The sequence below is a fragment of the Lithobates pipiens genome, unplaced genomic scaffold, assembly GCF_037356315.1.
Source record: "Lithobates pipiens isolate NorthernLeopardFrog02 unplaced genomic scaffold, aLitPip1_a1.2 Scaffold_1, whole genome shotgun sequence".
Taxonomy (NCBI): Eukaryota; Metazoa; Chordata; class Amphibia; order Anura; family Ranidae; genus Lithobates; species Lithobates pipiens.
In genome coordinates this window covers 113,383,846-113,398,681 of record NW_027507685.1, presented here as the reverse complement: position 1 = coordinate 113,398,681, position 14,836 = coordinate 113,383,846, and the positions used below count along the sequence as shown (strand labels likewise).

At 49.7% G+C, this 14,836-nt stretch overlaps 1 long non-coding RNA gene across 1 annotated transcript; it reads right to left on the bottom strand.

Moving 5' to 3' along the window:
• Nucleotides 1-1,635: 1,635 nt before the first annotated feature.
• On the bottom strand, nucleotides 1,636-13,984 carry LOC143965605 (uncharacterized). Its single transcript, XR_013271617.1, has 5 exons — nucleotides 13,727-13,984; nucleotides 13,484-13,636; nucleotides 8,819-8,909; nucleotides 5,117-5,338; nucleotides 1,636-2,549 (listed from the first exon to the last, which is right to left on the bottom strand). It is a non-coding gene; the product is annotated as an uncharacterized LOC143965605 (long non-coding RNA).
• Between the last annotated feature and the right edge of the window lie 852 nt (nucleotides 13,985-14,836).

The window sequence follows — 14,836 nt, the reverse complement described above, 5'->3', positions numbered from 1 at the left end:
ATGGTGTTGGTAGGGCAGTGGACGGTGTCGGTAGGGCAGTGGACGGTGTCAGTAGGGCAGTGGACGGTGTCAGTAGGGCAGTGGATGGTGTCGGTAGAGCAGTGGGCAGTGTCGGTAGAGCAGAGGACGGGTGTCAGGGCTGGCTTAGCCCTTCCTCCTCTGGGCTGGCCACTCAGCTGTCGGCTATTTGCCAGCTCTCTTCTCTTTCCACAGTTACCAGCTGTTCCCGATGATGCTCGCCTGACCTGCCTATTTAAAGCCTTCCTGCTCACTTTTTCATTTGCCTTCGCGTTAGTCACATCACAGGGAACCATCTCCTGCTGTTTGTTTCAAGGCTGGCTTGCTGACATCCCACTTGGCTTCTTATCCTACTTGCAGTTGCTCTCCTTGGATCCCTGACTTCCGGCCTGGCTGTTTACCCGATCTGGTTAATGAACTTTGGACTGGCTGACTACCCGATCTGGCTACTGGACTTTGGCTATGCTTGACTACGCTTTTTTCTATTTACTTTTTTATTTTTATTAATTAATGATTTGATTGTACTTCTGTCTCAGTCTGTTTCATGGTTTCTGACAACGGTGTAGGTAGAGCAGTGGACGGTGTCGGTAGAGCAGTGGACGTTGTGAGTAGAGCAGTGGACGGTGTCAGTAGAACAGTGGGCAGTGTCGGTAGAGCAGTGGGCGGTGTCGGTAGAGCAGTGGGCAGTGTCGGTAGAGCAGTGGGCAGTGTCGGTAGAGCAGTGGGCAGTGTCGGTAGAGCAGTGGGCGGTGTCGGTAGAGCAGTGGGCGGTGTCGGTAGAGCAGTGGGCGGTGTCGGTAGAGCAGTGGGCGGTGTCGGTAGAGCAGTGGGCGGTGTCGGTAGAACAGTGGGCGGTGTCGGTAGAACAGTGGGCGGTGTCGGTAGAGCAGTGGGCGGTGTCGGTAGAGCAGTGGGCGGTGTCGGTAGAGCAGTGGGCGGTGTCGGTAGAGCAGTGGGCGGTGTCGGTAGAGCAGTGGACGGTGTCGGTAGAGCAGTGGACGGTGTCAGCAAGGCAGCAGTGCACATTTCTACCCATCACCTGCCTGTGATTGACCAGTAGATCAAGTAGGGTTGTTTGAGACCTGGATTTAGGGCGTGCCCAGTCACACCCAGCACACCCTGTGCACACGCCCATGAGTCATGCAAGGCGAACTTGCCAATAGGTATCCATCATTCCCATGCCATAAAAGTTGGACAGTTGGGAGGCGTGGATACATTGTTGTTAAAAAGGAATTTAGACTCTTCAAGATCCTAACATAACGAACTCAGTCTGTGGGGTCCAATTACCCATCGCCTCCCCCGCCTCCCCATAACGATCTTGTCGATTGTAACTTGGTCCGGGTTTAGAAAAGTGAAATGTAACGATCAGGCTCTGTTCACACCATGGCGTTCTTGAACTACTTTTGGGCAACAGACGCCCCACGATTCTGTTTGTGCGACTTTACCGTGGTCCGTAAGGCGAAACGCCGCGATTTGGGAGCCGTTGAAAGCAACGGGGGAATCGCAAGTGCATTCGCGTTTTGCAGAGATTTGGGATTCCGGAACGCCACGGTGTGAACAGAGCCTCAAGATCTTTATTGATTATCATTATAAAAAGTATGTGTCGCGTTCTTCACATTTAGTTTTGTAGAAGTTTATTGCACGCACAGATGTACAGAAGATTTTTGCCACCATTCTTTGTACATTAGTATTTCTATTTTGTATCGTTTGCTAATAAACAGAATTTTTTTAAAATGTATTTTATTACAATTACAGAAGAACGTTCTTGGCTTTGAGCATTTCACACCATTAAGACGAGGGTTGCCACCTTTTCTTCAAGCCAAACCTGAAAACTTTAGCAGCCTGGGACACCTTTGGGTGCCCCAAGGAGAGTAAAAACGTGTTCCGCTGCAAAATGTGGGCATGGCCAAATTACTTTTGCTGACATCATCACCCTGCTGAAGGCTAAAGGTGGTACCTGTGCTGATCTCCAATATCTGGGGATGACTCTTCCTCTGGCCATAAGGAAATGGCCTAAAGCAGTGGTAGTCAACTTATGAGCTAAAGAGGAACCTCAAATGTGGCCCTTGATATCCCCAAAGGGCCGCACATAATGTTCAATATACAGTTTGTAATGCTGGAAAGGACAGGCAGAGACTGCAGAGCTAATAGAGCAAACGAGGGTCAGAGAATGAGGACAGGACACATTGTTGGCTGCAGAAGACAATAGGAAACCGGAAGATGTTATATGAGGCTGGTAGAGATCAATACTATTACTCTAATCAATGTACCTACTGCAGACTGCTGAGGGTCGTACATTTACCAGAGGGCCACATGCAGCCCTTGGGCTGCAGGGTGGGCACCAGAGGCATAAGGTGTCTTTCTTAATAGACTGAAATGCATCACTGAACTGAAAACAAGGTGGTAATTGGGCTCCTTGGTATTATAGTATTGGTCACCTTTGTGTAGATCTGTAGGATCCAAGAAAGAAGCACGTTCCCACCATATGTGGGTTATATCACCAACCACAGCCTGGCATTGCCGACAGTCACCTGGAACAGAAGAGTACAAAATATGAAGGAGAGCTCGGCAAGTTCTACCGGAGTGTGAGGATAATAAAGCTCTTCCCCTGGGGTTTGCTTGGTGTAGATAGTTTAAGGAAAGAAATGAAAGTCTCTTCCTAATCTTTCCGCCTCTATGGAAGTCCCGATCTCTCTTTCCCAAATTGTAGTGTCCTTAGGACTGGAGTTGGGCATTAAAGGCTTTACATTTCTCATACATTGTGGTGATGTTGGTGGCTTTAATCACCCCACGGTTCCACCATGACATCTTCCTTCTTGTATCTCTTGGAGATGTTTCTTATACAGTGCGTTGATGTTGGTGGCTAAGGATGAGCCGAACACCCCCCTGTTCGGTTCACACACAAAAGAACCTGCGAACAGACCTAAACTTCGTGTGAACTTTAGAACCCTATTAAAGTCTATGGGACTCGAACGTTCACAATCTAAAGTGCTAATTTTAAAGGCTAATATGCAAGTTACTGTCCTAAAAAGTGTTTGGGGACACGGGTCCTGCCCCAGGGGACATGGATCAATGCAAAAAAAAGTTTTAAAAACTGCCGTTTTTTCAGGAGCAGTGATTTTAATAATGATTAAAGTGAAACAATAAAAGTGTAATATTCCTTTAAATTTCGTACCTGGGGGGTGTCTATAGTATGCCTGTGAAGGGGCGCATGTTTCCCGTGCTTAGAACTGTCCCTGCACAAAGTGTCATTTCGCAAGGAAAAAAAGTCTTTTAAAATCACTTTCCATTGTCGGCTCCCATAATACAGAGAACACTCAATGAGTGTTCTCTATTAGCCGACAATTCATTCATTGATAAAAAAAAAAAGCATGGGGGTTCCCCCTAAATTCAATTATCAGGCCCTTCAGGTCTGGTATGGATATTAAAGGGGAACCCCGTGTCAAATAAAAAAAAAAAATTGACGTGGGGGTCCCCCTAAATATCCATACCAGACACTTCAGGTCTGGTATGGATATTAAGGGGAACTCCGCATCAAATTTTTAAAAAAATTTGATGTAGGGGTCCCCCTAAAAATCCACACCAGACCCTTTATCTGAGCACGCAACCTGGCAGGCCGCAGGAAAAGAGGGGGGGACGATAGAGCGCCCCCCCTCCTGAACCGTACCAGGCCACATGCCCTCAACATTGGGAGGATGCTTTGGGGGTCTGTGACTCTGTCCCCATGTTGATGTGGAGAAGGGCCTCATCCCCCACAACCCTGGCCGGTGGTTGTGGGGGTCTGCGGGTGGGGGGCTTATCAGAATCTGGAAGCCCTCTTTAACAAGGGGACCCCCAGATCCCGGCCCCCCCCTGTTTGAAAAGCACACCTACCATTTCACAAAGAAAGTGTAAAAATGGTTAAATAAGACAAACACACTTTTGAAAAATTCCTTTATTAAAGCGGGAGTCCACCGGGACTCCGCGTTTTTTTTTTTTTTAAAAGCCAGCAGCTACAAATACTGCAGCTGCTGACTTTTAAAATAGTGACACTTACCTGTCCAGCGCGCCCGCGATGTCGGCACCCAAAGCCGATCTCTAGGTCGCCTGTCGGGTCCTGCCGCTGCCATCTTGGGTATGGGAATCAGGAAATGGAGCCTTTCGGCTTCATTTCCCGGTTCCCTACTGCGCATGCGCGAATCGCGCTGCGCAATAAGGACGCTCCCCGCTGTCTCTGGGATCTATGTGTTTCCCAGCAGGCAGCGGGGCACTTGCGGGAAGGGGCGGGCACTTGCGGAAAGGGGCGTAAGTTACGCCCCTTTCCACAGAGAGCTATCCCGGAAGTGGGTGCAGTTACCTGGATTATCCAGGTAACTGCACCCCCCTCCCCCCTGAAAGGTGCCGATTGTGGCACCGGAGGGGGGGAGGGTTCCGATGAGCGGAAGGTCCACTTTAGGGTGGACCTCCGCTTTAAAAATAAAAAAAATAAAAAAAAAGATTCCAGAGTGGTAATCCACTCTTGCTATCCAGCGACGGATGATCATCTCTCCAGGGTCCAGCGATGGCTGATCTGATCCAGCGACGGGTGATTTTCAGTCCAGTGCTGTCCATACATCCGTCTTCTGTCTCCACTGCAGAGACACTGCGGGGATCCCAGCACTGACATCTCTTATATTAGGAGGGCGGGATCACCTGTCACCTGACCCCGCCCCCTCTGATGCTGATAAGGGAAGCCATGGGGTTCCCCAGTGACGTATGGGTGACCCCGCCACCCTCTGATGTAACGCACCTGCAACGCACCTGCGAAGATGTTCCTCATACAGTACGGTGATGTTGGTGGCCACCACCACCACCACCACCATGACACCTGCCTTCTTGTATCACTTGGAGATGTTCCTCATACAGTGCGGTCATGTTGGTGGCTTTCACCCCCCACCATGACACCTTCCTTCTTGTATCACTTGGAGATGTTCCTCATGCAGTACGGTGATGTTGGTGGCTTTTATTACCACCCCCCCCCCCACCATGACACCTTCCTTCTTGTATCATTTGGAGATGTTCCTCATACAGTGCAGTGATGTTGGTGGCTTTCATCCCCCCCTCCCCCCATGACACCTGCCTTCTTGTATCACTTGGATATGTTCCTCATACAGTGTGGTGATGTTGGCTTCCTCCCGGATTCAGTCGTGAACATCGTTTCTGCATGTTCTACCATCTGCTCCCCACCTACCAGCGCTGAACGTGGTCTGGGCGATATCGGAGTGGAGGGGGAACACAAACCTTCAAATAGGAAATACTCAGCGTTGCTGAGTTGCCGCAACAGATACTCGCAGGACGGCGTCTGGAACAATAAAGACATTTAGAATTAAAAAAATAAAATAAATCCTTCACAAGAAGATGCAACAAGAAATAGACTTTGGAACTGTTAGCTTAGTTATTTTTAACCTTCGTTGTGCTTCAGATTTAAAGTGTAATTAAACCCTAAGGGTCCGTTCACACAGGGGCAACTCCGATCCGACTTCAGGTCGCCCCTAGTCGCCTCAGGTCGGACAACATTTAAAAAGCAATGTAAGTGAATGAGAGCCGTCTTAATACACACTACTGAAGTCGCTCCGACTTCAGAAAAGGTTCCTGTACTACTTGAATCCGACTTGTAGGCGACCGGTACCCATTGATTTCAATGGAGGTCGCCTCCAAGTCGGATCTCCGTTTATACGGGGGCGACTCTGACAGAATTATCAGCTCTCAAGAGGGCACTCCACGCCAAATTTTTTTCATACCAGACCCTTATCCGAGCACGCTACCCGGCCGGCCAGGAACGAGCGTGCGGCCCCCCTCCCTCCTGAGCTGTACCAGGCCGTGTGCCCTCAACATGGGGGGTGCCTTGGGGAAGGGGGGGCCGCGCGGCCCCCCCACCCCAAAGCACCTTGTCCCCATGTTGATGAGGACAAGGGCCTCTTCCCGACAACCCTGGCCGTTGGTTGTCGGGGTCTGCGGACGAGGGGCTTATCGGAATCCGGGAGCCCCCTTTAATAAGGGGGCCCCCCCAGATACCGCCCCCCCACCCTATGTGAATGAGTATGGGGTACAATGTACCCCTACCCATTCACCTGTGAAAAAAAGTACAAAAAAAAAAACACAACACACAAGATAAAATAGTTTATTGCACAGCTCCGGGGGTCTTCCGTCTTCGGGGGTCTTCTCGCCGGACTCCTCCGCTATCTTCTTGTAGCTCTTTTACTAGCGGAGGAGCCCGGCTTTCTTCCTCGCCCTCTTCTTCCGACTTCGGGGGTCTTGTCCCCCTCTTCGGTTCTTCTGCCGGGCCACCGCGCCTTCTTATAGCTCTTTTACAGGCGGTGGCCCGGTCTTCTGTCGCCGCCGCCTTCCGTTCTTCTTCTCCTTCTCCTGGAGATGTTGACTCGATGCTCTCTCCGGCCGCAATGCCAGGGACGCGCTGCGCGGCGACTTATATAGGGACAAGGGGCGGGGTCATCGGTTGATGTCACATGGGTTGATGTCGCATGGTGACCCCGCCCCCTTATGATGTCACAGTCCCGGAGGATGCTGGGACTGTCGCCATGTGACATCAACCCATGTGACAACAACCGATGACCCTGCCCCTTGTCCCTATATAAGTCGCCGTGCAGCGCGTCCCTGGCATTGCAGCCGGAGAGCGTCGAGTCAACATCTCCAGGAGAAGAAGAAGAACGTAAGGCGGCGGCGGCGGCGGCGACAGAAGACCGGGCCACCGCCTGTAAAAGAGCTATAAGAAGGCGCGGTGGCCCGGCAGAAGAACCGAAGAGGGGGACAAGACCCCCGAAGTCGGAAGAAGAGGGTGGCGGCGAGGAAGAAAGCCGGGCTCCTCCGCTAGTAAAAGAGCTACAAGAAGATAGTGGAGGAGTCCGGCGAGAAGACCCCCGGAGCTGTGCAATAAACTATTTTATCTTGTGTGTTGTGTTTTTTTTTTTTTGTACTTTTTTTCACAGGTGAATGGGTAGGGGTACATTTTACCCCATACTCATTCACATAGGGTGGGGGGCTGGTATCCGGGGGGGCCCCCTTATTAAAGGGGGCTCCCGTATTCCGATAAGCCCCTCGCCCACAGACCTCGACAACCAACGGCCAGGGTTGTCGGAAAGAGGCCCTTGTCCTCATCAACATGGGGACAAGGTGATTTGGGGTGGGGGGGCCGCGTGGCCCCCCCTTCCCCAAGGCACCCCCCCATGTTGAGGGTACGCAGCCTGGTACGGCTCAGGAGGGGGGGGCGCACGCTCGTCCCCACCCCCTTTCCTGGCCGGCCGGGTAGCGTGCTCGGATAAGTCTGGTATGAATCTGGGGGGGACCCCCATGCCGTTTTTTCGGCATAGGGAGTTCCCCTTGGAATCCATACCAGACCTAAGGGCCTGGTATGCTCTCGGAGGGGGAACCCACGCCAATTTTTTTTCATAATTTGGCGTGGAGTTCCCTCTTGAGAGCTCATTCTCTGATTGGCCGTGGCAAAAGTCGCCTGGCCTGGGGCGACTTAAAGTCGTGTTGTAAGTCGCCCCAAGTCGTGTTCAGGTCGTGTCCAAGTTGCGTCCAAGTTGCCTCCAAAAGTCGTGTTGAAAGTCGTGTTGCCCCTGTGTGAACGGACCCTAACAATGGGCAGATATTCTTTCTGCCTATTAGTCTATTAAATATCCCATTGGAAGGGTCTTGTTATAATCTGTTCAATGTAATCATAAACATAAGAAATCTATAAACAGAGAAATGCAAAAGTCACCTACAAGATGGCGCTAATGAACCACTTACTGCATAGCCTGCTAACGGTCTACAAATCCATGACAAGCATATATTTGTTTCATATTATTTTTTTTCTTATATTTATTTTTTTTTTATTCCCTATATTTTCTTTTATTTTTTTTCTTTGCTATAATTAATTATTTGTTTCTTTGCTATATTTTTTGTATTTGCTATATTTTTTTTGTAATTATTTGTTTCTTTGCTATATTTTTGTATTTGCTATTTTTTTTTGTAACTATTTGTTTCTTTGCTATATTTTTTTATTTGCTATTTTTTTAAAATTTTTTCTAATTATTTGTTTCTATGCTATATTTTTTATTTGCAGTATTTTATTACTTCTTTGTTAGCTACAGTTTATTATTTTTTTATTTGCTATATTTTTCTTCACAAATATTTTATTACTTTTTTTTATTAGCTATACTTTGTTATTTATTTAGTTTTTATTTGCTATATATATATATATATATATATATATATATATATATATATATATATATATATATATATATATATATATATATATATATATATATATATATATATATATATATTTATATTTATTTTTTTTCCACAAAAGTGGAGTTATCTTTTACGCCCCTCTTACTATAACATTTTTGTACAACTTCCATTTTTCTATCGAAGTCTCGGGTGTTATTTCCGGTTGGGTGAACTTTTTGCCTTCAGTGGTGACATGGTCGCCAACGTTTAAGCTTTAAACCTTCCTAATCTTTGACCTGGAGGTCAGCTTTGTGTACAGATGCGATGCCGATTTACTGAAGAAAGGGAAGTAGGCTAAGCCGCTCTCCTGCGCACATATGGCGTGCTCCTGGGAGGCTGCCACACTTATTGCACATCCGAGTAATGTTGCTGCCTCATTTATAATGACCTCACTGACAGATTTAAAAAACAAATAATAATAATATTGAAATAAGATTTCAAACATTCGCTGATCAACGACGATAATGCGCACTAGCCAAAACCCCCTCTGCGCACATCACTAATATAGGAAGAAGTCAGCGAATCAGAGAGTGCCGCGCACCTGGCAGAGCGTTTGGAGGAGCTCAGTGCCGGAGAGTGGCGAGGAGATCCGGGAGAATGGGACTTCTTGGTGGAATTCTCTGTAACTGCGGCTACAAAGGAAACAGATTACACTCAGACCTTCTAAATGATACTCTGTTTTCTGTCATCTCATATGGCCAAAGATATGGGACCCCCCCCCCCCCCCATGCCATCTCAATATATTATATGGCCAAAGGTATGTGACCCCCCCCCCCCCCCCATGTCATCTCAATGCACTCTATGGCTAAAGGTATGGGACCACCCCCCCATGTCATCTCAATACACTACGTGGCCAAAAGGTATGTGCCTCCCGCCCATGCCATCTCAATAGACTACGTGGCTAAAGGTATGTGACCCCCCCATGCCATCTCAATACTCTATATGGCCAAAGGTATGTGACCACCCCCCATGCCATCTCCATACACTATATGGCCAAAGGTATGTAACCTCCCAATGCCATCTTAATACACTATATTGCCAAAGGTATGTGACTCCCCCATGCCACCGCAATACACTATATGGCCAAAGGTATGTGACCCCCCAATGCCACTGCAATACACTATATGGTCAAAGGTATGTGACCCCCCCAATGCCATCTCAATACACTATATGGCCAAAGGTATGTGCCCCCCCCCCATGCCATCTCAATACACTATATTGGCAAAGGTATGTGACCCCCCCTCCCCGTGCCATCTCAATACACTATATGGCCAAAAGTATGCGACTCCCCCATGTCACCTCAATACACTATATGGCCAAAGGTATGTGACTCTCCCATGCCATCTTAATACACTTCATGGTCAAAGGTATGTGCCCCCACAAATGCCATCTCAATACACTATATTGCCAAAGGTATGTGACTCCCCCAATGCTATCTCAATACACTATATTACCCCCCCATGCCATTTCAATACACTATATGGCCAAAGGTATGTGACCCCCCCATGCCATCTCAATACACTACGTGGCCAAAGGTATGTAACCCCCACCCCATGCTATCTCAATACACTACCTGGCCAAAGGTATGTGACCCCCACCCCATGCTATCTCAATACACTATATGACCAAAGGTATATGACCCTCCCATGCCATCTCAATACACTCTATAAAAAAGGTATGTGACTTCCCAATGCCATCTCAATACACTATATGGCCAAAGGTATGTGACCCCCCCCCCCCCCCATGCCACCTCAATACACTATATGGCCAAAGGTATGTGACCCCCCCATGTCATCTCAATACACTTCATGGCCAAAGGTATGTGACCCCCCACCCAATGCCATTTCAATACACTATATGGCCAAAGGTATGTGCCCCCCCATACCATCTCAATACACTATATTGCCAAAGGTATGTGACCCCCCCTCAGGGCCATCTTTAACACGGGGCAAAAGGGGCAGCTGCCCAGGGCCCTGTCATTGTTGGGGGCCCTATGCTGCCCACCTTTTGAGACCCGCACTACCCGCCGGAGTTTGGCCAACTCAGGTGCTGGTTGCATGTTGGCTACTTGCTAATGTCACTTGGAAAAACAGAAGCGCTGTACTGGAATGGCGGGGGGGGGGCGTTGAGGGAGGAACGTTTTACCTTGTACTTGGGGGGAGTGTGGAGCACTCACCCACCTCACCCCCTACACTCTGCACCCACCTCACCCCCTACACTCTGCACCCACCCCTCACCCCCCTGCACCCACCTCACCCCCTACACTCTGCTCCCACCCCACCCCCTACACTCTGCTCCCACCCCACCCCCTACACTCTGCTCCCACCTCTGCATCCACCTCACCCCCTACACTCTGCACCCACCCCTCACCCCCTGCACTCTGCACCCACCCCTCTGTACTGGAATGGCGGGGGGGGGGGGTCTTTGAGGGAGGAAAGTTTTACCTTGTACTCGGGGGGAGTGTGGAGCTCTGTACTGGAATCTGGAGGGGAGGAGAGCCATGCATCCCTGCACTCTGCACCCACCTCACCCCTTGCACTCTGCACCCACCCCACCCCCTGCACTCTGCACCCACCCCACCCCCTGCACCCACCTCACCCCCTACACTCTGCACCCACCCCTCACCCCCTGCACTCTGCACCCACCCCTCTGTACTGGAATGGCAGGGGGGGGGGGGCTTTGAGGGAGGAAAGTTTTACCTTGTACTTGGGGGGAGTGTGGAGCTCTGTACTGGAATCTGGAGGGGAGGAGAGCCATGCATCCCTGCACTCTGCACCCACCTCCCCCCCTGCACTCTGCACCCACCTCCCCCCCTGCACTCTGCACCCACCTCACCCCCTGCACTCTGCACCCACCTCACCCCCTACACTCTGCACCCACCTCACCCCCTACACTCTGCACCCACCTCACCCCCTACACTCTGCACCCACCTCACCCCCTACACTCTGCACCCACCTCACCCCCTACACTCTGCACCCACCTCACCCCCTACACTCCGCACCCACCTCACCCCCTACACTCCGCACCCACCCCTCTGCACCCACCTCACCCCCTACACTCTGCACCCACCTCACCACCTACACTCTGCCCCCACCCCTCACCCCCCCTGCACCCACTTCACCCCCTACACCCCCTACACTCTGCACCCACTTCACCCCCTACACTCTGCACCCACCTCACCCCCTACACTCTGCACCCACCTCACCCCCTACACTCTGCACCCACCTCACCCCCTACACTCTGCACCCACCTCACCCCCCTGCACCCACCTCACCCCCTACACTCTGCACCCACCTCACCCCCTACACTCTGCACCCACCTCACCCCCTGCACTCTGCACCCACCCCTCACCCCCCTGCACCCACCTCACCCCCTACACTCTGCACCCACCTCACCCCCTACACTCTGCACCCACCTCACCCCCCTGCACCCACCTCACCCCCTACACTCTGCACCCACCTCACCCCCTACACTCTGCACCCACCTCACCCCCTACACTCTGCACCCACCCCTCACCCCCCTGCACCCACCTCACCCCCTACACTCTGCCCCCACCCCTCACCCCCCCCTGCACCCACTTCACCCCCTACACTCTGCACCCACCTCACCCCCTACACTCTGCACCCACCTCACCCCCTAAACTTTGCCCCCACCCCCCTACACTCTGCACCCACCTCACCCCCTACACTCTGCTCCCACCCCCCTGCACTCTGCACCCACCCCTCACCCCCCTGCACCCACCTCACCCCCTACACTCTGCACCCACCTCACCCCCTACACTCTGCACCCACCCCACACCCCCTACACTCTGCACCCACCCCACACCCCCTACACTCTGCACCCACCCCACACCCCCTACACTCTGCACCCACCCCACACCCCCTACACTCCGCACCCACCCCACACCCCCCTGCACCCACCTCACCCCCTACACTCTGCACCCACCTCACCCCCTACACTCTGCACCCACCTCACCCCCTACACTCTGCACCCACCCCCCTGCACTCTGCACCCACCCCTCAGCCCCCTGCACCCACCTCACCCCCTACACTCTATCAGCCAATCACAATCGCTACCTGATCTGCTGCAGTAAACTCATTTTGAGTCTAGCTGGGGGGGCGCCATTAAAATGTTTGCCCAGGGTCCAACCAATATTAAAGACGCCCCTGCCCCCCCCCCCCCCCCCCCATGCCATCTCAATACACTTTATGGCCAAGGGTATGTGACTTCCCCAATGCTATCTCAATACACTATATGACCCACCCATGCCACTTCAATTCACTATATTTATTGAAAACATGTATCTCACACAGAGTGGTACTGTGGATACATAGGAATATAACATGTGCCACGTCCCAAGTTGACATGCAAAAAAAACAAGAAGGGGGGCTTCTGGACTTTTTAGGCACCATAGACGAAACAATAACCATAAAGCAAAATCAAAGTTTTATTTATTAAGAACATATTTTCCATTGTACCAAACAACAGAAATTCTAAAAACCGTCTATCACAACAATACTCATAAACTCCATAATATACAGTATGAGCCGCGACTATACATTTTCAATTCTGAAAATAGACAATATACATTTATTTCATAATCTTCAAAATATAATTTCTACTCGCGGTATCAGGTATGTTGTTTGAAAAGGAGGGAGCTCTACATGTTTCGCGTGATTTGACACGCTTCTTCTGGAGCGAGATATTAATGTGACTGGTAAAGTAATAGCAACAACAAAAACAATTAATCATAAACATACATAATATAAACATAACAAATCATACAGAGATGTTACTGTATAATATGGGTCAACGCATGATATGTTGCAGATATCAAACAACGTCAAGGGTCAATTTAGTCAAGTGGGGGGGCCACAGCGTATATAGGTCACCATGGGGACATGTAGAACATAGTATCTATAATCCCAAACATATATAAAAAGATCAAAAAAACCTACTACAAAGGGTACTCTCAATGGGGACCACAAAGGTTGACTCCCACACATAGAGGACTGCTACGAATCCAAATATTCATGATAGTTGTTTTAAAGGGGGCTATAGCCCCAAACACGAAAGGAAAGAGGAGGGAAGAGGGGGGGTTTTGTTATGACCCCCAAAACCTATAAACAAAAGATTCAGCAATTGTTTATCAAAAACAAGGAGAACCACTTTATAATTAGATAAGGGTATTTTTTGGGGCACTCACCACAATATGAGATGTGGTGTCTCCTAGAATCTCTTTACGTTTTTTACATAGTATTGGAATACTGTGTGGGTTACCTGGTTGTTTAAGTCCATGTGGAAACAGCCACTTCTGCCAAGAGGTACTGCTGGATAGTTGTACCAAAGCCAACCAAATCTGTAATATCATTGTAATAAGGTTAAATGACTAAGGCTGTAGTGAAATCCTAAAATATTAAGTAAAGCAGCGTCATATCCCAGCACTTACCCGTGCAGTCCTCTAGAGGTGTCAGCCCAGTGTTGTTTTTTTCCTCACAGTCAGCTGTGCAGAGTTAGCGCAGAGCATACTGGTTAATATACCTATTCATTCATCCGAATAGTAAACAGCTGTGCAGAGCTCGTGCAGAGCGTGCTGATTTGAGTACATGCCCCCTCGTAGTCACCAATCGGATATCATACCGATGTGACATCATCCAAGTCGGCCGCTGTGGCGCATTGCAGGAGCCACAGCGAAGGACGGGGAACAGCGAAGTGACCTGAGATTGGCCAGCGGAAGCACAAAGCCCCACCCCGCCCGCTGGCCGCAAGAGACCTGCGCGAGCGTGCACCCCCCAGCATACACAATGCATGATGGAGAGCCAAGCTCACACAGCTCCACGGGACAGCCGCGGGGAAGGAACCAAGTATACCTAACACTGGACAATCAGTGCGCCATGGCTAGCATGGGAAAAAGTCTCACCCAGCCAACCATGGTGCTAGCGGCCGCATGGTGCCAATCACTGCGCCTCCCCCACAATGACCAATAGCCCCCGACATTGTCCATCTAGAACCACATCAATTACAAATCAAATTCTTGGGTATAAGAGTTTATAAATAGCAAATACATTCAATCATCAAACACAGTATTCTTACTGCAAAAATATTGTTACTAATACGTAGTTATAAATATATCAAGAAACCCTACTGGCTTCGATTATATTAGAAAGGTGGTAATGGAGTTTGCAAACTACTTGGAAAAGGCTAACATCAAGAGTCAGTTCTTAAATTAGGAGGAGTTAACTAGGTCGATTGAACTGATCTATACAGCTCCTTCTTTTTAAAGAGACAGCAGCTATTACAGAAAAGGTTTGTATGATTGGGCTTCATTAATGCCTGTGGACTGCGTTGCATTAAGGTGCCCTTATCCATGTGGTTTCCTAATGAAGAATTTGTTTGTCCCAATCCTCTCCCCGTGGGTCCCGGGGAACCACTGCCAAAGCAATAAAATATATGACAGAAGTGTAAAATTTATGGTATAAATCCAGGTTATGGTATAAATCCAAATTACTGATGTGACTATTTTACCTTCAGAGGAATAGTAGACGTGATCCTTTATCCG